This window comes from Diabrotica virgifera, chromosome 10 (assembly GCF_917563875.1).
Source record: "Diabrotica virgifera virgifera chromosome 10, PGI_DIABVI_V3a".
Classification (NCBI taxonomy): Eukaryota; Metazoa; Arthropoda; class Insecta; order Coleoptera; family Chrysomelidae; genus Diabrotica; species Diabrotica virgifera.
This window is the reverse complement of record NC_065452.1, coordinates 31,701,614-31,728,155: the sequence shown is the minus strand read 5'-3', so window position 1 is coordinate 31,728,155 and position 26,542 is coordinate 31,701,614. Positions and strand designations below refer to the sequence as shown.

The following is a 26,542-nucleotide window of genomic DNA, read 5'->3' as shown; positions in this document are numbered from 1 at the left end:
AATAGTCTTTTTTAGCTGATTTGACAAGTTTTAGATATGTTGTCCTGTACTTCGTGATATATTCAGTGACAGAAACATTGGTAGTAAATTTCTTGATGTATAGAAGTGAACGCATATTCTTGGCTGATATGCGGATACCTTTCGTAACCCAAGGTTTCCGATATTTTGGCTTAATAGGAATTAAAGGAAATGCCTTATTGAAGATGCGGAGAAGCTTATCTAGAAAAACATTGAAATTATAGTCTACGTCTATAGAAGGAAACTGCCACTCAGAAGTTAAGCATAAATTTTGGAATTTACGAAAATTCTGGGCGGAAAAAATCCTACCTAAACGTCGGGTTTTTGAGGAGGGTTTGCTGAAGATGTTAAACTTCGTATACACTGCTTCATAATCAGATAGTCCCGCATTAATAACTGTAGAGCAGACATCAAGGGGTGAGAAATCTGAGACAATATAATCGATTATGGTAGATGTAATTTTTGTAATCCTTGTAGGCGAATTAACGTGCATTGAGAGACCATACGATTCAAATATGTTGACCAGGGACACTTGGGTAGCACAAGCAGCAGCATAATTAATGTTAAAGTCACCGCATATAATTTTTCTGCTTTTATGAGGCAGGTCATCTAACAAATTTAGCAGGTTCTGAAAAAATAGTTCCACGGTAGAGTCAGGTGATCTACAAATGCAAATAATGTAAAGATTAAGATTTTTATTATAAACTAAGGAAAACTCAAAGACGGATTCACTTAACAAAAAGTCATATTTTGTTACCAGAGAAAAATCATTATTTCTAGAGAGAATTAGGGTGCCTCCATGAGCCGAACTTGGACGATCATACCTGGCAATTGTGGTATATTTTTCTACAAAAAGGCTCGTTGACTTCAAGCCAGTGCTCTGTAACCGGAACTATCGGGGGAAATCGTAATTCCTCCAGAAACAAAAATAATTTATCAGTTTTCTTTCTTATAGAACGAATATTAATCAGAACCATGCCAAAGTTGTCATCACTAAAATAATTTGAGGTTTCTAGTCCCTCAGAACACGTCGTTTTTTAAAAATTTCGCTTTTAAAATTTTTCGTACGACGATCTCATACGATATAATAAATGTATGTGCTTATTGTCATTTGTCTATTTCTCTGTGCCAAAATAAACTCCTATTATTTATGTCAATAAACATCTGAATATGTGTTTATAATAACATAATTACAGAGTACAAGAGAAACCTATTAGGTGGTATAAATTTAAGGGACAAAAATAATTTTAAATCATTGTTTTATATCAAACAACGTTGTTATTTTCTACCAAGGATTTTCCAGTTGATTTATTTACGTATATTTGTGAGAAAGACGGCATGGGCGCCGGCAGCGAGGCGCAAGGGCGTGCAGTCGCATCCCCTGTCCAGAAAGAAAGTACAGAGAAAAGATGGCATATTTCTTATCCCACTGAATCAGCGGGAGGATAATGCTTTTCGAGTATATCTTTCTTTCTTTCTTTCTCCCCTTCCTTATACCCTTTCAGGTGTCGGATTTGGGTTTAATTTAGCTACATATTCACCCATCTCTTCCATTCTTTTCGGTCCTGTGCTATTAGTTTCATTTCTTCTAGCGTTTTCTGTTTAATTTTTCCTGCTTCTACTATTTGCTGTATCCATTTTTTCCTCGGCCTGCCTTTTTTCTTTTTTGTAATATTCCTTGTTTCGTGAATTTTCCTTGCTAGTCGACTAGGTTTCATTCTCATCAGATGTCCATACCAGTTTAATTGCCTCTTTATTATTTTATTTATTATTGGTTCCTGTTAAGTTATCCCTCTTATTGTCTCATTTCTTATTCTATCCCATTTGGTCTTTCCGGCTATAGCACGTAAATGTCTCATCTCAATTGCATTTATCCTACTATTATGCTTTTTCTGTAAAGTCCAATTTTCGCTCGTATACAGTATCGTCGGTATCACAATCGTATTATATATTTTAATTTTTGTTTCGTGGGACAATTCTTTTTTCCTCAGAACTGGCGCTAGTGTGTAGTACAGTTTGTTTGATTTTTTAGTTCTGTTTGTTATTTCGAGGTCTATTTTCCCATCATTGGTAATTATACTTCCAAGATAATCATATGCGGTAACTATTTCCAGTTGAGTATTTTTGCATTTTATATTTACTTCATTTTCTTCCTTTTCGCCGATGACCATTATTTTACTTTTCTCGATGTTTATTTCCATTTTTAATTTCTCTATTTCTTCTGTCCATATTTATATTTATGAGTTTTTGCATTTTTGTCACGGAATCTGCTATAAGGACTATGTCATCTGCATACAATAGGGCTTCTATTTTTATTGGCTGTAATCTTTGGTATCCTATTGTTGTCTGTATTTGGTTCGTTCTTTCTCCAGTATTTCTAGTCAATTCATTCATGACTATTATGAATAGTAGCGGACTAAGACTGTCTCCTTGCTTGATACCTCTTTCCCAATTGAATTCTTCAGATCTTTCTCCTGCTATCTGTACACGTCCTTTTACTACTCCGTATATATTTTCAATTATTTTTATCAGTGTACTTGGTACTTTCATGTTCTGCAAGCATTTCCATATAATTTGTCTTTCTATAGAGTCGAATGCTGCCCTTAGATCTGTGAATCCTAGAATGAGCTTTCCCCCGAGTCAATACTTCTTTGTATTATATTTCTAATGATGTAAATGTTATCGTTTGTCTGTATTTCTGGTCTAAACGCTGCTTGTTCTTCTCCCAGTTCTTTTTCTACCTCTTGTCTTAGCCTCTTCTCTACTATTTTCGTGTATATTTTAAAACATACCGATGATAAACATATTGCTCTATAATTTTCGCAGTTGACGTGTTCTCCCTTTTTGTATATTGGCACTATAAGGTTACTTTGCCAGTCTTTTGGGATTTGCTGCTTTTCCCATGCCTCTTTGTATATTTTTAAGAACCAGGTTATCCCTTCTTCTCCCACGTACTTGACCATTTCCGGGTCTATGTCATCATCCCCTCCAGCTTTACCTATTTTTACGTTTGATACTTCCAATATTACTTCTTCTCTATTTATTTGCTATATTCTTTGTTCTCGTTATCTTGATATGTTTCATTTCTATCATCTATTATTGTATTTCTAAATTTGTTTTCATAGTATTCTTTCCATACTTTAGTTACTTGTTCTGGAGTTGTTTGGATTTGGTTTGTTGTATCCCTTACGGCTGTTATTTCTTTATGTTTTCCTTTCTTCATATGTCTGATTGTTGTCCAGAAGCTTCTATTATTTGTTACATAGTTTTGTTGTAATTCTTCTCCAAACTCTTCCCACGTCTTTGTTTTTACTTGTTTTATGGTGTTTTTCGCTAATCGTCTCAGCCTTTTGTATTCTTCTTTATCTTCTTCCAGTTCGGTTTCAATGTATTTTTTCCATGCTATTTTCTTTTTCTTCACTGCTGTTTTAACTTCATTGTTCCACCATCTCGTTCTTTTATGGAGTTTGTTATGTTTTCTGATTCCACATATTTCTGTTGCTGTAGCCTTTATGACTACTTTGAAGGCGTTCCATCTTTCTTCCAGTGTCCATGCCTCTTTTTGGTTTTCTAGTTGTCTTAATCTTTTATTTGTTTCTTTTTTGTAATGTTCTCGCACCTGTTCTAATTTGAGCTTATTTACTTTTACTCTTTGGTAATCTTTTCTTTCCACCTCCTTTATTTTTTCATCCTCGAGTTTTGCAGTAACCATCCTGTGCTCTGTAGCTAGTTCCGGTTCCTTTTCAGTTAAGACGTTATGTATTTTATCTTCTAGGTTTATCGTATAAACTATGTAATCTATCAAACTTTTCGCTCTTCTCTCTTCCGCCACGAACGTATATTTGTCTTCCATGTTTTGGTTTGTAAATGTGTTTCCTATTAGTAGGTCATTTGCTTGGCAGAAATCTAGCATTTTGACACCATTCCTGTTCAAACATTCCTCTCCGTATTTTCCAATGCATCCAATGCTTTTCGAGTATATAAGCATATTATATTGTAACACTCATAGTCCGGGAGGTAGCGTAAAATTTGACAGGAGATTTTAGCATGGCTGTTTTTTTAATTTAGCATAATTTAGCATAATAAAAACGGTTACACTTTTATAAAAAGAACTTTTTATAACACCACGTTTTTATTATTTATAGGACACAATATAAAAAAGTATTATACAAATATTTTTCAAATCAAAATGTCAATTAAAAAAAAAAACAAAAAGAATTTCCGATGTCGGGAATCTAATCCGAGCCTCCTGGGTGAAAGCCAGGTATCCTAGCCACTAGACTGTGACTAGACCATATTGGATGTGAGGCATGGAGGTAAATATTTGACATATAAGTTCTAGCCCCGGAGTCGCGCCAGCTGACAGACATTTTCATTATCAAACAAGTATAAACCATGAAAATAAACTCAGAATCCGTGCCAAAATCACCGTAAATTTGACACTACCTCCCAGACTATCAGGTGTGTAACACAAAGAAGCCTCGTGGGGGGGGGGGGTGGGTGGTTCTTTCGATCATTCTTACTAGCTCAGAAACAAAAATAAAATTGGAGAAGAAGAAAAAAATAGGGAAAGATAGTTACTAGAAGAATTCCAGAAATGGAACTAAGTTAAACCAGAAATGTTGGATAAATAAAACAAGGAAACAAGTTAAAAACTATTACCAAAAAGAGCGCCACTTTGCAGTGGCGGCTGGTCAGAGGAGTCAAGGGAGGCTTAGCCTCCCCATAAATTTTTTACACATGCTACACTGTTTTGTTTACTTTGCAATTTTGCTTCGCGTTAGAGATATCGGAAAAAGTTATTTGAACAAGTTGTTCCAATTAATGTTCTAACCCCACATACCAAATTTCATCACAAAATTCGCACTTTTAGTTTTTTCATTATTTGTAGTCAGGATCCTAAAACTGGGTCTCTCCTTAGAGCTGCATTATAGTTGTTTAAAAGTGTGTGCTCACTACGGAGACCAAATGATGGTATCCTAGCCTAGAGCATAGTATCCTACTATTCATATTCGTGAATTCTGACATTCAAAATAATGCATTTATTTTACATAGCGATCGATAATATAGTTTCGATCGCCAGGTAATAGTTATTTATGTACCAAGTCAGTAAAGTTACTCTTTATCGAACAAGTCTGATTTTATGAGCAGAGCGAGCCTAGCGAGCGAGGCGAATAACAGACGAGTTCGATAAAGAGTCTTTACTGACGTGGTGCATACAAAATTTTATCGCCAGCAATTTGATATTGGTTTTAATACATATCTACTTACTTACAATTTACAATTTATGAATTTTTTAAATTTTAGACGTAATAAAAATTTCATGACAAGTGATGACAGGTGACTTCTGCTTCTGCATGATGGTAGCTTTCGATTTTTAATCGATAGTTATCAATATTGAATAATTCTAAATCGGTAAAGTGTTGATTTGTAATTACAAAATACTACAGAATTTCACTTTTTGACATCAATTTAATTAACAATGTCGTACATTTTGTACAATATTTTTAATAATAAAAGTAAATAAATTGTAAGTTAACTCAAATAAATAATCGATTACTGCCATCGACCACTTACATTCAATTCCGATTAATCGCGGCAGGTAAAGTAAAATTCTTCTTTCAGTACAATAAAGTGTTACTTTACTGCCGCAAATGAGGGCAAATGAGTACAATAATGAATTACTTTAGTGACGGTTGGCGATAAAATACATTATTTTAAATGCGAGAATTCACGAATATGAAGAGTAGGATACTATGCTCTAGGCTAGGATACCATCCTTTGGTCTCCGTAGTGAGCACACCCTAACACGCTGCCCGGAGATTGGGCAAGGGCGGCTGATCGGCCAGCAGCCTTCTCTGCAATTTTAGGATCCTGACTACAAATAATGAAAAAACTAAAAGTGCGAATTTTGTGAAGAAATTTGGTATGTGGGGTTAGAATAATATTTGGAACAACTTGTTCAAATAACTTTTTCCTATATCTGTAATGCAAAGCAAAATATCGGTAATTTGCCGTGTTTTTGGATTCGCAGTAGGCCGCTTTTAGAATTAAAAAAATTCAGTGAGTATATTAACCTTCTAATGACCAAGCGGGGGAAATTGTGACCCCAGCGTATGTTTTTCTTTAATAAGTTCAAAAGTATTTTCAATTTTTAACTCATTATTTTTTTATTTGACTTTAATATCATTCTAGATATCCTCATATTTTGAAATAAAAAAAATTCCCTATATTTTACGAATAAAAAATATATTCTGAAGTTGATGTTTAGTAAAATACCGTCTATTATGTGTAATTCCAAGTAGTTTTACGCTAATGACGTCGACTTTGCAAAGTAACAAGACACTTACTCAACATACACACTACACATGACACTAATACTCATGTTGTGACTGGCTGAATGACATAAAGTCCATGCCAAAAAAAAATAAAAAAAAATAAATAAATAAAAAAAAATTTATTTTTTTTGTTAATTGACATTTTTGACATTTTTAACCTGAGGTCATTTCCCCCCCCCCCCCTTGGTCATCGGAAGGTTAAACAATGTGAACCTTCAACCTGTATGGACTGCAAAACTTCAAATCTGTATTTATTTTGATATGCATATCTACTTATAGAGATAGAATTGTTAACAAATAAACGACACAAACTTTGATAATACACTTTTACAATTTGACTAACTATTTTTAAAATGATATGATATTATGAAATTATGAATTATGATGATATTATAAAATGTAAATAAAAAATGGTCAAAAAAATGGGGCCTTAAATTAGATTTTTTTGTCGGAGACAAAATTCTCTTTTCCTCTTTTCTTAGAGAGACAAATTAAAATCAAAATACAAATATAAACAAATAACAGTCACGCCTACCTTATTTAGTCTAAATCACAATTAATTAGAATTAAGATTTGGATGTTCAAGAAAAAAGAAGATTACAAAAAAAGCAGACAATAAAAAGTTGTTGCTTACAAACGATGTTTATTATTATCGAAAATATAGAATTTAATTGGACATATTAACTTATATCTGACAATAAAAAATGGCAATTACTATTTGATACTTTCTTACAAAAAAACTTTAATACAGGGTGTCTGCGTAACTTGGAACCATATGGGAAACTTTTTTAATATCAATTTTACGAAAAAAAGTCATTCTTTATAAAGTGCTCTGCATAGTATAAAACCTAAGATGCAATCATCAGATATCAAATTTTGTCAACAGTATACGAGGTATGTCAAAAAATATGAATTTCGCTCAAGAGCAAACTACCTTTATATTTCAAAATATCAAAAAATTTTATTATGAAAAGTTATTTGTAATTAAAAACCATATTCAAATATGCAATAACAGCCTTCTACTTGAAAAAAAAATTTGAAACTTTCCTAAATTACCAATTCCGAACATCATTTTTATTTATTAGACATGTAATAACTCTTTTATTAATAATTTTAGGAAAAAAAGTTATTCTTCATAAAAATCTATGCATGGTCTAAACCTCAAGATGTTATCCATCATATGTTAACCATCAGTTATCCAAGTTTGTTAATTTTATACGAGGTGTGTCAAATAATATGAATTTCTAAATTCTTTCTAAATTCATATTATTTGAATAATATGAATTTCTAAATTCTTTCTAAATTCATATTATTTGACACACCTCGTATAAAATTAACAAACTTGGATAACTGATGGTTGCATCTTGAGGTTTAGACCATGCACAGATTTTTATGAAAAATAACTTTTTTTCCTAAAATTATTAATAAAAGAGTTATTACATGTCTAATAAATAAAAATGATGTACGGAATCGGTAAATTAGGAAAATTTCAGAATTTTTTTTTTCAAGTAGAAGGCTGTTATTGCATATTTGAATATGGTTTTTAATTACAAATAACTTTTCATAATAAAATTTTTTGATATTTTGAAATATAAAGGTAGTTTGCTCTTGAGCGAAATTCATTATTTTTGAGATACCTCGTATACTGTTGACAAAATTTGATATCTGATGATTGCATCTTAGGTTTTAGACTATGCAGAGCACTTTATAAAGAATGACTTTTTTTCGTAAAGTTGATATTAAAAAAGTTTCCCATATGGTTCCAAGTTACGCAGATAATACGTATAAACTTCTGGATGACCTGGTAAAAATCTTGTAAAAAAGTTGATATTGAATGTGCTTTAAAAAGATATTCTCAAATGATTCTTGAAGATATACACACACCCAGACTTATATGGAATCATCTGATATTTCTTATTATTTCGTGCGAATTTAAAACAACAAACACACGAAGTCAAACATAATTTATTTTAAAGCAGTTTAATAACAAATACATAACAATTAAATAAAACAATAAAGTATTTAACAAACAAATTGAAACTAAACTCCTGGACAAAATTAACGCACCACTTTAATTAATCTAAATATTTAAAATATGAACACAAAATAAAACTAAGTTACATTGATATACTAATAAACACATACAAATAAGTCCAACATGACTTTATCATGACCTTAATTTGCCTTATTGTTTCTTTAAAAAATTGTTTTTGCCGGAAATGCGTAAATAAGCTAGCATAACTCCAAATTGTAAAAAGAAAAAAGTCAGTAAACTAACACAATAAAATGCATCTGGGTCAACACTAACACTAATACCGTGTAGGCCCTCCTCTACTTCTTATGACTGCATTTATGAGTCGAGGCATGCTTGATATCAAATGTTCAACAAAAGCTTGCGGAATATTCTCCCACTCTTCAATAACGGCCTCAATGAGTTGGTTGTGATTGGCAATAGGGGGTCAACGACTTCGAATCTTTTTTTTGAGATAGTCCCATAGATGCTCTATAGGATTCATGTCCGGACTGTTAGGTGGCCACTCTAATAATGGAACATCAACATCATTTAGGTAGTTAATAACCTGTCGAGCCACATGAGGACGAGCGTTGTCTTGCATGAATAAAAAATTACGTCCAAAAAACGGAGCAAAAGGCATTACATGTTCGACAATAATGTTGTCTAAGTACTAATGGGCATTCATAGACCTCGAACGTATGGGGACCAACTCCGTACGAGCTTCAAAACAAATTCCCCCCCCCCCAAAGCATTTTAGAGCCACCACCAAAAGGTACTTTAGGAGAGATATTGCAGCTGGCAAACCTTTCTCCTCGCCTTCGCCAGACACGCTCACGACCATCTGGAGCTTTTAGGCTTACTCTAGTCTTATCGGAGAAAAGAACTCGTTTCCAATCATCGATGGTCCAATTTTGATACAATCTTGCAAAATTCAATCTCTGAACCCTGTGTTCTCTGGTAAGCAAGGGTTTTTTGGCCAGTTTCCTGTTGCTCAATTCTGCTTCATGTAAACGTCTTCTAACTGTTCGAGACGATATCGCGACATTTCGAACATCTGCTAGTTCACTTTTTAGCAAATTTCTGGTGACTCTCCTATCTCTGAGAGCACGTTGTCTCAAAAAACGATCATCAATTTGATTAGTGCAACGTTTTAGCCCTTGCCCTGGTCTTCGATGGTACAACCCTGTTTCATTATATCGCTTCACTTTGCGACTGATGCTGGAATGATGTCTTCCTAACAAACCTGCAACGTATCGCATTGAATATCCTTCATCTAGGAGAGTCGATGCTCGCATTGCTTCCTCCATTGTTAAATTTCTTTGGCGGTTCATTTTTTTATTTGATTTTTATGCAAATGAACTTCCAAACATGCATGTGATAAAAAAATATCCCAATAAAAAGCTTGTTTCTCACAAGCACTTTACTTTAGTCGGCACTTTTTATGAAAAGTTTAACTCACTTTTAGTCTAAAACGAAGTTTAATACAAATTATTGTTAAAACAAGACATTTCTCTATGAACAAGACTATTATTAGCTTACATAACAACTGTCAATGTCAAACAAGGTCCATAGGCAACTTGTCGTACAGTAAATTATACATAAATAAAGATTATTGAGAGAAATAAGAGTGGTGCGTTAATTTTGTCCAGGAGTTTAGTTGTTTTAAAGTCAATAGAATAAAAAATTTCAATGTAAAACTAATAATGTTTAAATTGTTTTTATTTATTTTTTTTTATGTTTTTTTTGGTAGTCAGTGTTTTTTTTTTAATCATCACCTCTAGTCCTATGCAAGCTTTAGTTTGCGTGGGCACGCTCCTAATCAAATTTCAACATTTTGTTGTGGTAGGTTGCTCCATTCTTCCAAGAGCAGCTTATACTAGCCGTGCGGTGTTTTGTGGATTATCCCAGCGAGCTCTAATTTTTCTTTAAAGCATATCCCACAAATACTCTATAGGGTTAACCTCGGGTGAGCAAGCAGTCCACTCCAAACATAGGATACCTTCTGCTTCAATGATGTCTCTAGTCACTCTAATGGTATGTGGAGGTACATTATCATGCATGAAAATTAAATTTTCTCCTGTTGCATATCTCCAGGGCCTAACTACAGGTTATCAACATACCTGTGAGCAGTTAAAGTTGATTGGATGAAAATTAAAGGAGTTTTTTTACGGATCACAATTCCTCTCCAGAACATTATACTTCCCGTTGTATATTTGTGAATAGATCTGACAGTTTTCGTTCTTTCTTGTCTTCTTCGACCTCTAAGTACACGATTTCGTGGATCATCTGATTTTACACCAATCCTGACTTTTTCTGAAAATAGCACATTTTGTCAATTCCCATTGTTCCAGTTTTGGTAGTGAAGATTACGCGATCAATCGTGTGCTGCCTGGATAACTCAGGAGCTTATAACTGTCTCCTGCTATATACTTCTTGGCACGAACTCTTCTTCTTATCGCTTCAACTGAAAAAGTTACAGCTGTAGCTTCCAAAAGCTGCCTTTGGAGCTGCAGGTGAGAAATGGTTGGGTGTTTTCCAGCTGATTGGACAATTAAACGATCGCAGCGAGCCGCTATTACTTTTTGGCGACTTTCCTTGCTTTATTTTTAAGCTTTCCTAGTTCGTGTTACCTAGCATAGGTTTTGGACAGAATGCCCTGTGTTACGCATAGCTACAGCTATGTCCCTCTGAGAACATTACTTTCTCTACAAGACCAATATCTTTCCCCGTTGTAAGTTCTATAACCCCACATGAGGCATATTTCCGTTTTTGGACGCAAAAGTTAGTTTATTTATTTTCGTTCAATTTGCAATTCAAGCAAATAACCTATACCGTACCGAGCTGTACTATCTGATTGTCTTATCGATTTGTTTATTTTTAATAAAAACCTTTATTCTTCGCAACAATAACAAGTTTTTTCAAAAGAAATAAATATTACTTTGAAATACATGGTGATTCCATATAAGTTTGGTGTACATCTATCTATCTATATAAGGATATATTTACAACTGTCGCCGCCTTCTTCTTTCAACCAACGTCTCCAGTCGTTTCTGTTCTGCCATTCTCCGTCTCTAAGGTCTCGTCTTTCCATGGCCTCGTCTACTTCATCCCTCCATGATCTTCGTGGTCTACCTCTTCCTCTCTTTTCTATTGGGATCCAATCCGAAATCTTTGATATCCACCTTGTACGATCTGCTCTTCTCACATGTCCATTCCAAATTAAACGTTTTTCTTCGATTTAGCTGACGATGTCTTATTCTACTGCCATTCTTCGTTTTATTTCCCCATTTCTAATGCGATCTATTCTTGTCACTCTGCAGCTTCTTCTCATGAACTCCATTTCAGTTGCTGTAATTTTGGACCTGTTTCGTTTGTTTATTACCCAATTCTTTGCTCCATAGATCATTATACTACGACCAAGGTGTTATATATTCTCTTCTTTGTATTTCTGGTAATCTATCTATCTCACATACCCCGTTCATTATTTAATACATGTTCTTGTCTGTGCGAATCTGCTGGTTATCTCTTGCTCGGTGGTTCAATTCTTTGAGAGTATGAATCCTAAGTATGTATTTTAATTTTTCAGTGACGTTAATTTCCCTATCATCGTCCATTTCCAAGTTTCTCACTGGTTCTTGTTCTGTTGTTAAGTATTCGGTCTTTTCTATCTTTATTTCCAGTCCATTTTTTGTGCATTCCTCTTCTAATTTTTGGAAACATATAGGACAGATCTTCTTCATCTTGAGCCGTTACCACTTGGTCGTCTGCAAAACTTTATGTGTACAAGATCCACATGTGTACACGGATGTGTACACATCCGTGTCTCGGATCCACAAGTGTACACGGATGTGTACACATCCGTGTCTTGTATTGGTATTCCCATCCCTTCACATTTTCTTTTTCATGGTTTTAATATTTGTTCTAGGAATATCTTGAACAGTGTCGGAGATGTAAAGCATCCCTGCAATAAGCCTTTTGTGGTGTTAAATTGGTTGGAGTATTTATTGCCGGTTTTAACTCTTACTCTGTTGTTGTTGTAAAGGTTTTTTACGGCCTCTATTAACCTATGAGTAATTCCGATTTCCTTCATCGTGTTCCGTAGTTGTTTTCTGGGAACCGTGTCATATGCCTTTTTTAAATCGATGAATGCCGTGTGTAATGGTCTATTTTTTGCCATTTTTTCTCAGTTAATTGTTGGAGTGTATATATAGATAGGGTGTCCCAAAAGTAGCGGAACGGTCGAATATTTCGCAAAATAAACATCGGATTGAAAAACTGAAAAATACGTATTTAATGATTTTCAAAAATATATCAAATAACACTAAACACGACATCCCACTCCACCCCCTAGAGGTAGAGTGAGGGGTAACTAAAAAATCTTAAATAGAAACCCCCAGTTTTTATTGCAGATTTGGATTCCTTACGTAAAAGTAAGCAACTTTTATTCGAGACATTTTTTCGAACTGTGGATAGATGGCGCCATAATTGGGAGAAACGATTTATCCTGATAACATAGGTAAATTATAAGAAACGGTCTAATATCTCGAGAAATACACTTCCAAATGAAAGACAAAAAAACACGTATTTAATATTTTTCAAAAACCTATCGAATAACACCAAACATAATCCTCCAACCTACCCCCTCGAGGTGGGGTGGGGGTAACTTTAAAATCTTAAATAGCAATCCCCACTTTTTATTGTAGATTCGGATTCGTCACGAAAAATTAAGCAACATTTATTCCAAACATTTTTTAAAATTGCTGATAGATGGCGCTAATAAATCGTATTTTTCCAATTAAAGCGCCATCTATTAACAATTTTAAAAAATGTTTAAAATAAATGTTGCTTAATTTTTCATGACGAATCCGAATCTGCAATAAAAAGTGCTAGAGAATCTGCTATTTAAGATTTAAAAGTTACCCCCACCCCACCTCCAGGGGGTGGGTTGGAGGGTCATGTTTAGTATTATTCGATAGGTTTTCGAAAAATATTAAAATCCTGTTTTTTGGTTTCTCATTTGGAAGTGTATTTCTCAAGATATTATACCGTTTCCATAATTTACCTATGGTATCAGGATAAATCGTTATTCCCAATTATAGCGCCATCTATTCACAGTTCGAAAAAATGTTTTGAATAAAAGTTGCTTACTTTTACGTAATGAATCCAAATCTACAATAAAAACTGGGTGTTTCCATTTGAAATTTTAAAGTTACCCCCTACCCCACCTCCAGAGGGTGTTGTGGGGTTGGTGTTTGGTGTCTTTGGATAGATTTTTGAAAATGATTCAACACGTATTTTTCAGTTTTTCGATCCGATGTTTAGTTCGCGAAATATTCGACCGTTCCACTACTTTTGGGACACCTTGTAAATATGTCGTTCATTTGGAATAATAACTAAGAATTTTCACTTTTTCAGTAGAAAGGTTTTAAGAATCATATTAGTTTATTTTATTTATTTTGTGCAGTGTTTATTGATATTATAGGATTTAATGATTGAGTATGATAGATTTCTGATCTTTTCATCGCTCTGACAAGAATTTTCTTTTTTAAGATATCAGGTTTAAAAAAAACGTAGATATAACCATCTTGAATAAAGAAATATTATCTTTTTAAGACACTATGTTTGCTCATAAAGTTACATTTTAGGAATTATATTAATAAAGTATCATTAAAAATGCCAATATATCAATTATGATTTAATAAAACTTATTAATAAAACATTAAAATCGTATCCCTTATACAACACAAAATGAAACATAAAGCAATAATAGTAATAATTGTTTATCTTTACAAATTTTTGTAAAACCTTAAAAATGGTATTCAGGAAAACATTGCTTTTCTCTGTTAAAGACAACAAGCATTTGTTGTTAAATTAAATTAATCCTTAAATAATACTATAGTTTAATTTATAATAATTTACCCAATGCAAAAAAGATAATTCACATACCTATAACAAAATAACTTTGAAGAATAAGGTTACATTTCACAAAACTACTTTTTACGCACATTATATTGCTTCTTTTTTATGATGAATTATCCAAAAAAAGTTACAACTAAGAAAGTATCCTTCTATCAGAACATACTGTTCACTTTTAGTGTTATAATTTTTAAGAAAAATGGTTATAGCTTTACTTATAACTCTATATCCCAAAAATAAATCACCCTTTTAGTTAAATTAACTTATTTTTGTCTATTATATTCCAAGATATAACTGTATTCTCTAAAGCGAATAACGTTCTGTAGAGAAAGTTAGGGGAAAACCAAAGAGTTACATCTGCCATCTCTCGGAGACTAGTGTACTTACACATGTAACTATTTTTTCCATAGTAGAAGTCATTCTTTGGAAGATATTAATGCAATAAAAAAAAACTTCAACATTTTGAGATGTAACCCTCTTCTTCCAAATGAACGATGTGGTCTATTAGTCCAGGGCGCATCTGTTTTGAGATGGACGTTGAGAGGTGACTCAAATTTTTTTGCAGAAATTGCTTGAAAATAAATCAAATAATAATATTTGAGTTATCCTCCCTCTCAAAAAGGTCCGGAACATTGTTTAAATAATCAAAATGTCAAAAAATGAAGGAAAAATTCGATTTTTTTCTTGGTTTTTTGATTATAACTGTAAAAGTATTCATTTCCGAGAAAAGTTTTACTGACATAAAAGTTGCGTAATTAAATTTCCTACAATATAGAATTGGTAAAAATTTTTAAAAATAGTCACCCTTGTTGCAAAATAGCAATAATTGCGAAAAAACAATACAAAAACACGTATTTGCATTTTACGTTTTTCAACCATTTATGCTATACTTAGGACCTTCATATTTCACCCAAAAAAACTTTATGATACAGTAAAACAACTCTAAATTTTATTAAGATCGGTTCAATAGATTTTGCAAAATAAATTTTGAAATGCAGCTTTCGCAAAAAAAATTCATTTTTTCAAAATGTTACAGGACTGAAAGTAAAGCAGATAGCAAGTTGAAATTTTTTTTAGTTATAGAAGTGTACTGTACCCCTTTCATTTGCAATTTGAAAAATTAAAATCGATTAATTACCACGGCGTCAGGAAATTTTTTAAATAAACATTCATTTTTGGTGCTACGCGCAGGACAGCGGTGTTCGATTCACACAAGTTGATTTCCACCAAAATTTCTTCTAATCTTTATTTAATATATTATTTTCTTTCTCTATATTTTGTTGTATTTTAATATTTTAATTCCACAAAAATCAAACTAATTTTATTATTGTTTGTGAAATATTGTTTAAACAATTGCATATGTTTAAAAATAATAAACTTTTATTCTCTAAGTTAAAATATATAAACAATAAAGTTTTTGCTAATAAACGTGTTATTTCAAAGGATAGAGTATGTGTTTTTATTTTGCAATAAACAAATTTATTTATTTATACCGAAATTTAATAAAAATTAAAATGTATCAATCATTATCAAAGGTCATTGGAATGCCCAATAACAGCAAACTATCCGCTGTCCTGCGCGTAGCACCAATAATGAATGTTTATTTAAAACAATTCCTGACGCCGTGGTAGTTAATCGATTTTAATTTTGCAAAATTGCAAATGAAAGGTACAGTAAACTTCTATATGCAAAAAAAATTTCAACTTGTTATCTGCTTTATTTTCGGCCCTGTAACATTTTGAAAAAATGAATTTTTTTTGCGAAAGCTGGATTGCAAAATTTATTTTGCAAAATCTATTAAACCGATCTTAATGAAATTTACAGTATTATTTTACTGTATCATAAAGTTTTTCTGGGTGAAACATGAAGGTCCTAAGTGTAGCATAAATGGTTGAAAAACGTAAAATTCGAATACTTGTTTTTGTATGTTTTTTTCGCAATTATTGCTATTTTGCAACAAGGGTGACTATTTTTTAAATTCTTAACCAATTCTATATTGTAGGAAATTTAATTATGCAACTTTTATGTTAGTACAACTTTTCTCGGAAATGAATACTTTATAAGTTATAATCAAAAAACGAAGAAAAAAATCGAATTTTTCCTTCATTTTTTGACATTTTGATTATTTAAACAATGTTCCGGACCTTTTTGAGAGGGAGGATAACTCAAATATTATTATTCGATTTATATTCAAGCAATTTCTGCAAAAAAATTTGAGTCACCTCTCAACGTCCAAATGTGCTAATATTTTTACAGATGAGCCCTGGTCTATATGCAAGATCTTCCTGCCGCGAACCTGATCTTCTCCGATTTTCTTTGAGATCAATTTTTCCAGTTTTCCTTTCAGTATTTTTCCATATAACCTACCCATACATGCTGTCACACTGATGCCTCTGTAGTTCTCGCATTTCTTCTTATCTCACTTTTTATGTATGAAGGTTATGTGCTTTGGACCATTCATCTGGTATTTCGTTCAGGTTTATAGCGTTACTGAACATTTCGTTACTGAACATGTTCTGTGTCTGTCTCTATGAAATCTGGTCGGTTTTCTGGGAGTAGTTCTTTATAGTAGTCTTCCCACTCTTTTTCTGATACGTACTGTATTTGGACCTTTTCGTTGAAGATAAACATGGTCTTATAAATAAAAAACTGGAAGAAGGAATATAGATGATAGTCAGCTAGGTTTCAGAAACGGAATAGGAACCAAAGAGATGTTATTTGCTTTTAATGTGATAGCTCAAAGAATCGTCGATACGAATGTGGATATGCATGTTTGTTGTATTGATTTGGAAAAAGCATTTGACAAAGTAGGGCATGAAAATTAGTCCAAATTCCAAAGACAAAACATAGACAAAAGGGACATACCTACGAATAATAACAAACCTTTACTGGAATCAAAGAGCACAAATTGTTATAGATAACAAACCCAGTTCAGAAATTGAAATCAGGAGAGGACTTAGACAGGGATGTATTACGTCTCCATTATTATTCAATTCAAAAAGAGAGAAACTCAACTTATTACTTACAAAAGTGGACAACATCAATCCCAAATAGACTACTTCATGATAAGGAAAGAAGACATACGTGAATGCAAGGACTGCAAGGTAATAGTTAGTGAGACAGTAAGCCAACAACATAAGCTGCTTGTTCTGGACATCGAAGTAAAAAGCGAAACTAAACAAAAATATCGGAGAGGACCACAAAAAATCAAGTGGTGGATGCTAAAAGATGAGAAGGAAGGTCTATTCAGGGAAAGAATAGTAGAAAAAATATGTTGGAACATGAAAGGAAGCCCTAACACAATTTGGAGAAAAATGGCCAATATTATTAGAGAGATGGCTATTGAAATACTTGGGAAAACGTCAGGAAGTCAGAACGTCAGAAGTTTGAGGATAAAGAGACTTGGTGGTGGTCAAATGAAGTACAAGAAAAAATAAAAGAGAAGAGAAAATTATATAAAAAGTGGCAAGAAACCAGATCGGACATAGATCTTCAAAACTATATGGTCGCCAAAAAGGAAGCGAAAGTAGCAGTAGCAAAACCTAAAGCAGAAGCGTATTCAAACCTATACGATCAACTTGATACCAGGGAAGGCGAAGCAAAGATATATAAAATAGCCAAACAGAGAGCAAAGATAGCAAGAGATTTTAATCAGATTAGATGTATCCGAGATGAAAATAATAAAATACTAATTCACGAAAAGGATGTCAAAAAGAGATGGAGATATTTTGACAGTTTATTAAATGAAGAATTTGACAGACAGCCTGTGGAGTTAACGGAGACAGTAACAGCAATGGTTACCAGAATAACAAACAAGGAAGTGGCTCAAGCGCTTCAAAAAATAAAGAAAGGAAAAGCAGTCGGACCAGATGATATTCCTGGGGAAGTATGGAGAGCATTGGGAGAGATAGGAATAAGTTGGCTAGCAGGTCTATTTAATAGAATTATGGAAGTTGGACAAATGCCAGACGAATGGAGAAGCAGTATATTAGTACCTGTCTACAAAAACAAGGGAGACATACAACAATCCACAAACTACAGGGCTATAAAACTACTTAGCCACACCATGAAAATATGGGAGAGAGTAATTGATAGACGGATACGTGAAGAAACCAAAATATCCGATAATCAATTTGGCTTTATGCAGGGCAGATCAACAACAGATGCAATTTTCATTGTAGGGCAATTGATGGAAAAATACAGGAATAAAGAGACCAACGCTCATATGGTATTCATTGATCTTGAGAAAGCATATGATAGAGTTCCTCGAGAGATTCTGTGGTGGGCACTCAATAAGAAAGGAGTCACTGGCGAATATGTAAAGATTGTGAGAGATATGTATGAGTGAGGGAGTAACGACTAGTGTTAGAACAGGTGTGGGAGAGACTGATAAGTTTCAGGTGAAAGTAGGATTGCACCAAGGCTCGGTGCTTAGTCCTTATTTATTCTCATTAGTTTTGGACCAGATAACAGCGAAACTACAGGGTAGTATTTTATGGTGCCTAATGTATGCTGATGATGTAGTGTTAATAGAAAATAGTGAAAGAGACTTAGAACAAAAACTGGAACTGTGGAGACAAGCTCTGGAGGAAAAAGGTTTAAAACTTAGTAGGACAAAAACAGAGTATTTGGAATGTTCATTTAAAGATGGAGTTACTACAAATAAAATGGTATCTTTGGATGGTGAAATGATTGTGAAAAGCAATAGTTTTAAGTACCTAGGATCGGTATTACAGAGTAATGGAGAAATAGATGGAGATGCATGCAGTAGAATTAGGGCTGGATGGATGAAGTGGAAAGAAGCGAGTGGTGTGTTGTGTGACAGAAAAATTCCAACGAAGCTGAAGGGAAAATTCTATAAAACAGCCATAAGACCGGCTATGATGCACGGAACTGAATGTTGGGCAGTGAAAAAGAAAGAGGAACAACGAATGCATGTGGCGGAAAAGAGAGTGCTTAGATGGATGAGTGGAGTGACAAAGAAGGATAAAATTAGAATTGAGTATATTAGGGGAAGTCTAGGTGTGGCACCAATTGATGCCAAAATGAGAGAGCATAGGTTAAGATGGTTTGGTCATGTTCAACGTCGAGACGTTAATCACCCAATACGAAGAATAGCTGAAGTGCAGATTCCTGGAAGGAGTAGGAGAGGAAGACCAAAGAAGACCTGGGGGGAGACGATAAGACAGGACATGTTGGTAAAGGGGATTAACATTGATATGACCCAAGATAGAATTGTGTGGAGAAATGCAATTAGGGAAGCCGACCCCGCATAGGGATAAGGCAAAGAGAATGATGATGATTATTCAATGTATATCATGAATCCATTTTTGAAGAAGCATTACTATCTGAATGTGAAGAAATAATAATTAACGGAAGAACTATTAACACCATAATATATGCAGATAACACCGTTATTATGGCAAGCTCTGCTGAACACCTCGAACTACTACTAAACAAAACAAACCGTTTCTGTGAAAAATATAGACTAAAAATGAGTATAAAAAAGACTAGATATAAATGATAATTACTAAGAAAACCAATAAATATACAAACAAACATACATTTGGGAAATATACCGATAGAAAGGGTAGATAAATATAAATACCTGGCATCCTGGATTTCAGAAAATAAAGAGCAAACAATAGAAATAAGGGCCAGGATAGAAATAGCAAGAAATGCGTTTGTATTTCTGGAAAATGTACAGTCATTTGAAATGTGGTGTTACAGGAGGATGCTTAGAATAGCATGAACACAGAAGAAAACGAACTCGGAAGTACATATTACGAAAATTGAAATGATATAATAAACGACTTCTTATAATACATGGAAAAATAAGAGAGAACGTGGTCATGAACCTTTAAAGGCGTATATTGTTCATACACTTTGAAATTAGTTTCGTACTTAAGGGTTTTTGGAATCGCTGATACGAATCTGACATTATTTTTTTGCAAAATGAAATGACTGATCCAATATGGCGGAAAGAAATTGAAAATATCAATCAAAACGCCATACTCTTTTCAAATTTGCTAATTTAAGATCGCTGATTACAAATCTGACATTATTTTTTTGAAAAACAAAATGGCGGATCCAATATGGCGGCAAGAAATTCGAAAATTTTATTTGAAACACATATTTTTTGGAATTTTATATTATAAAGGGCTTTTGAAATTGCTGATTACGAATACAACTTTTTTAAAGTACAATATTCAGAACCTATTACTTATTGTACCTACAACCGCCAATACATACTCAACAACCGCCAGAATCATCTAATATGCGTCGTTTCACACTTTTGTATTCAAACAACTGCCAGCAATGCATAGGCAATTAAAGGCAGCTAAACCAATGTGATTATGTAAATTATGTATCTTCTTACTGTACATTTTGAGATTAATAAACGTTAGTTGCAGAAATATGCAGAATTCTGTACTTATTGAATGTATCTTTACAAACTTTTGATTATTTCAAGTATATTTTCTGTTTATTCATTAACAAATTTTATGCATTTATTGTTATCAAATCTTAAATCCACTTATATCTTACATTAATACATGCTTAAAAAAGAAGAATCTACTTTACAGCGATAACATTGATAAACTACAAAACGTTTTACAGCATTTTCAATACACGCGTTCTTTTTCACTATCTATCTATTGCCCTTCATTTGTCCAAAGTTGACGTAGGCTTTCCCCTTATTTTTCCACTCTTCTCGGTTCAGTGCTAATCATGTCCATCTGGCCCCTGCGTATCTTTTTAGGTCATCCGACCATCTCATATGTGGTCTGTCCCTTCCTCTCTTATGGTCCCGAGGTCTCCAGTGGGTTATCGCTTCATTCCATCTTCCGTCCCTTTGTCTGCTGTTGTGTACTGCTAATTTCAATTTGAGAGTAGCTGCATGTTTGTTTACGTGTTTCTTTTGCATGTATTTTTCTTTTTATCACTTAGCTTGATACCCAGCATCTGCCTTTCCATTGCCCTTTGAGTCTTGGCCATCTTTTCCATATTTTCCTTTGTGAAGGTCCATGCCTGTGCTCCATATGTAAGTACTGATAGGACACATTGATCATATACTTTTGTGCGGAGGTATTGGGCATATTTCTGGTTTTTCAGGATATAGCTCATTTTTCCGAATGTCACCCATGCGAGTCTTATTCTCCTTTTAATTTCTGCTGTTTGATTTTCTTTACTCAGTTTCATTATTTGCATTAGGTACATGTATATGTACTTTTTGACTTTTTGTATTGTACCTACTATTCGTATTTGCATGGTTTCGTTGTCCTCTTCTATCTGTGTCACATATTAAGTTTTTGTGTAGTTCATTTGCTTCCTTGTTCGATTGTGTCATCATTTCGTTAAGATCTTTCATATTGCTGATATCACCGCTATGTCATCCGCATATCTCAGGTTATTCAACAGTTGTCCATTGATGTTGATTCCTTTATTGTGCCATTCAAGTTTTTTTAATACATCTTCTAGTGCTTGTGTAAATAATTTTGGGGATATTGTGTCCCCTTGCCCAATTCCTCTATTTATTTTTATTGGTTTCGTGTTTTGGTGTGGATGTTTTACTGTGATTGTTGCTTTTTCGTAGATGTTTTTCAGCATTTCTGTGTATTCTGTGTTCACTTTCACTGCCTGCCATAATATCGTCGTACATGACTCACTTGTCCCTGAGCCATGAATAAGAATTCATCCTGTTAGTCCAGAAAGCCACTGCGCATCCGCTAGGAAAAATATTCCGATTCGGATTTTTGCACAATCTTACTCAAAAAGGACCCCTTTTAACAAATTTTTTGCATGTAGCCAGGTGTGTCAAAATTTTTTTAAACGTTTTTTTTTGTTTTTTCCTAAAATTATTTTTTTTGCATCGAACAAAGTTTTTTTAGGTTTTTTTGGACCATTTCAAACAGAAAAGGTCTTTAGTGACTTTTCTCTAAAGTTGATAGTTTTTAACATATAAGCGATTAAAAATTTAAAAATTGCGAAATCGGCCATTTTTAACCCTTAAAAACTATGTGAAAGACTGAAAATTTCGATGTTGCCAAGGTAAGAAGATATTCTTTGAACATCGATTGATGAAATCCCGAAGAGTTTTTTGCAATATAATATCTAAAACCCCTTTGTTTTTTAATTGCCAATCAAGCGGGCGCTTGATTGGCAACCGTTGCATGTTTATGTAACATGCGTAAATATATTTGCGGAAAAATATTTCGATTTAATTTTTTTCACCATCTTTCTTAAAAATATCCCCTCTTAACAAATTTGTATGTTGCCAGGATCAAAAAGTCAAAAATATTTTTTAAACGTTTGTTTTTTTGTTTTTTACTAAAACTAATTTTTTTGCATCGGACAAATCTTTTTAGGTTTTTTGGATCATTCCAAATAGAAAAGACCTTAAGTGACTTTGCTGTAAATGTGATAGTTTTCGAGATGATATAAGCGATTGAAATTTTAACAATTGCAAAATCGGCCATTTTTATCCCTCAAAAACTATGTGAAACACCAAAAATTTCAATGATACCAAGGTACGTAGATATTCTAAGAATATGGGTTGATGAAATCCCGAAGAGCTTTTTGCAATACAATATCGAAAACCCCTCTGTTTTTTAATTGCTAATCAAGCGGGAGCGACACTATTTTCATCCGTTGCATGTGTATATTTATGTAATCGGAGAACATTTTAAGTTTAAAAAAATTGTTTAAAATTTTTTGTGACGCATTTTTGACCCTGGCAACATGCAAATCTGTTAATAGGGAACTTTTTTAAGCAAGATGGTGAAAAAAACATTGAATCAGAATATTTTTCCTCGCATATATTTACGCATATTACATACTTACAATGTTGTATTATTACATGCAACGGTTGAAAATAGTGTAGCGACCGCTTGACTAGCAATTAAAAAACAAAGGGGTTTTCGATATTGTATTACAAAAAGCTCTTCGGGATTTCATCAACCGATATTCTTAGAATATCTACGTACCTTGGTATCTTGAAATTTTTGGTGTTTCACATAGTTTTTGCGGGTTAAAAATGGCCGATTTTGCAATAGTTACAATTTCAATCGCTTACATCTCGAAAACTATCAATCACATTTAGAAAAGTCACTTAAGGTTTTTTCTATTTGGAATGATCCAACAAACCTAAAAAAAATTGTCCGATGCAAAAAAATTAGTTTTAGGAAAAAAAACGAAAAACAAACGTTTAAAAAATTTTTTGACTTTTTGATCCTGGCAATATAAAAATTTGTTAAGGGGATATTTTCAAGCAAGATGGTGAAAAAAAATTGAATCGAAATATTTTTCCGCACATATACATATTTACGCATGTTACATATATTTATACATGCAACGGTTGCCAATCAAGCGCCCGCTTGATTGGCAATTAAAAAACAAAGGGGTTTTCGATATTGTATTGCAAAAAACTATTCGGGATTTCATCAATCGATGTTCACAGAATACCTTATTAACTTGGCAAAATCGAAATTTTCAGTTTTTCACATAGTTTCTGAGAATTAAAAATGACCGATTTCGCAATTTTTTAATTTTTAATCGCTTATATGTCAAAAACTATCAACTTTAGAGAAAAGTCACTAAAGACCTTTTCTGTTTGAAATGATCCAAAAAAAACCCAAAAAAACTTTGTTCGATTCAAAAAATAATTTTAGGAAAAAAACAAAAAAAACGTTTAAAAAAATTTTGACCCACTTTTGGACCTGGCAACATGCAAATTTGTTAAAATGGGTCCTTTTTGAGCAAGATTGTGCAAACAATCCGAATCGGAATATTTTTCCCAGCGGATGCGCAGTGGTTTTCTGGACTATGTCTGATCCTTATACCTGCGTATTACGATTCTACGATGGTATGAGAAAACAACTGTAAACATGAAAATCTCTAGATAGGGACATTTTCTTTTTAGTCCAGGGCGGATCTGTTTTGAGATGGACGTTGAGAGGTGACTCAAATTTTTTTGCAGAAATTGCTTGAAAATAGCTCAAATAATAATATTTGAGTTAACCTCCCACTCAAAATGGCCCGGAACATTGTTTAAATAGTCAAAATGTCAAAATATGAAGGGAAAATTCGATTTTTTTATTGGTTTTTTGATTATAACTTTAAAACTGTTTATTTCTGAGAAAAGTTGTACTGACATAAAAGTTGCGTAATTAAATTTCCTATAATATAAAATTGGTCAACAATTTAAAAAATAGTCACCCTTGTTGCAAAATAGCAATAATTGCGAAAAAAAAAAACATACAAAAACAAGTATTCGCATTTTACGTTTTTCAATCATTTGTGCTACACTTAGGACCTTCATATTTTACCCAGATAAACTTCATGATATAGTAAAACAGCACTGTATATTTCATTAAGATCGGTTTAATAGATTTTGCAAAATAAATTTTGCAATCCAGCTTTCGCAAAAGAATTAATTTTTTAAAAATGTTCCAGTACTAAAAATAAAGCACATAGCAAGTTAAATTTTTTTTTTTGCTTATAGAAGTGTACATTCACATTAAACAGCGATATTCGATTCACACAAGTTGATTTCCACCAAAATTTCTTCCAATCTTTATGTAATATATTATTTTCGTACTCTATATTTTGTTGTATTTTAATATTTTAATTCCACAAAAATCAAACTAATTTTATTATTGTTTGTGAAATATTGTTTAAACAATTGAATATGTTTAAAAATAATAAACTTTTATTCTCTAAGTTAAAATATAAGAACAAAGAAAGTTGTTGCTAAAAAAAAGTGTTATTTCAAAGGATAGAGTATGTGTTTTTATTTTGCAATAAACAAATTTATTTATTTATATCGAAATGTCATAAAAATTAAAATGTATCAATCATTATCAAAGGTCATTGGAATGCCCAATCAGAGCAAACTATCCGCTGTCCTGCGCGTAGCACCAATAATTAATGTTTATTTAAAAAAATTCCTGACGCCGTGGTAGTTAATCGATTTTAATTTTGCAAATTGAAAATGAAAGGTACTGTAGACCTCTATATGCAAAAAAAAATTGAACTTGCTATATGCTTTATTTTCAGTTCTGTAACATTTTAAAAAAATGATTTTTTTTTGCGAAAGCTGGATTTCAAAATTTATTTTGCAAAATCTATTGAACCGATCTTAATGAAATTTACAGTATTGTTTAACTCTATTATACAGTTTTTCTGGTTGAAATATGAAGGTCCTAAGTGAAGCATAAATGGTTGAAAAACGTAAAATGCGAATACTTGTTTTTGTATGGTTTTTTCGCAATTATTGCTATTTTGCAACAAGGGTGACTATTTATTAAATTTATAGCCAATTCTGTATTGTAGGAAATTTAATTACGCAACTTTTATGTTAGTACAACTTTTCTTGGAAATGAATACTTTTAAAGTTATAATCAAGAAACGAAGAAAAAAATCGGATTTTTTCTTCATTTTTTGACATTTTGATTATTTAAACAGTGTTCCGGACTTCTTTGAGAGGGAGGATAATTCAAATATTATTTTTCGAGTTATTTTCAAGCAATTTCTGCAAAAAAATTTGAGTCACCTCTCAACGTCCAAATGTACTAATATTTTTACAGATGCGCCCTGGTCTATTTACCTCATTCTGTGCGTTTTCAGCATTTGCGGCGCCCATGAGACCCGGTGTATATACATAGGTATATGTATGTATATATTATATTATATTTATTTTTTATAAAGTAGGGAATCAATTATTGTTGAGGACTGCAGATAAGTTTAATCTCCCAGCATAATTTGTGCGATTGCATCTAATCGACCAAAATAAATATTTGCATTGCGTTATTCCTTGGTAACTCTTTCGTTGTATTAAATAAATAATGCCTAGGTATATCTAAAGGATTGTTTTCCTGTTTTTAACCTTTTAATCGGCATGTCAATATAATAACTGAGCTAGAAGTGAAACATCATTTAACATTGATAAGGTCATACGCTTTATCATCCTGATAAGACTGATAACATTTCACTCATGGATCGCCTTCCAACTATGATATATTTTACAAAATTAGACAAGAGATAATGTGACATAATTGTGTTAGATGTTACCATTTTGTATGTCTAGCAGAAAATGTGATGTGGTATTTTTTGGTTACATAACAATAACTTTTTTCGATCACTTAAAACTTTTAAGAGGTAGTCTCGATTATCGTTTGTATTACTTGATTACTTCAGTTATTTTGTCTACATACTTGTTTACGTTTTAGAGTTGATACTTATCTGTATTTTGATTTTT

General features: G+C 32.8%; 1 protein-coding gene across 2 annotated transcripts in view; it reads left to right on the top strand.

Annotated features, from left to right (window-relative positions):
* Window positions 1-26,542, top strand: part of LOC126878585 (uncharacterized) — a 180,572-nt gene that overhangs the window by 90,122 nt on the left and 63,908 nt on the right. Inside the window, exon 1 of one of the 2 annotated variants that reach the window (XM_050641386.1) lies at window positions 26,270-26,442. The exons of the other annotated variant lie outside the window; for it this stretch is intronic. The gene's annotated coding sequence lies outside the window, so the exon portion shown is untranslated. Of the gene's footprint in view, window positions 1-26,269; window positions 26,443-26,542 lie in introns of those variants that run through there. 2 annotated transcript variants of the gene reach the window in all.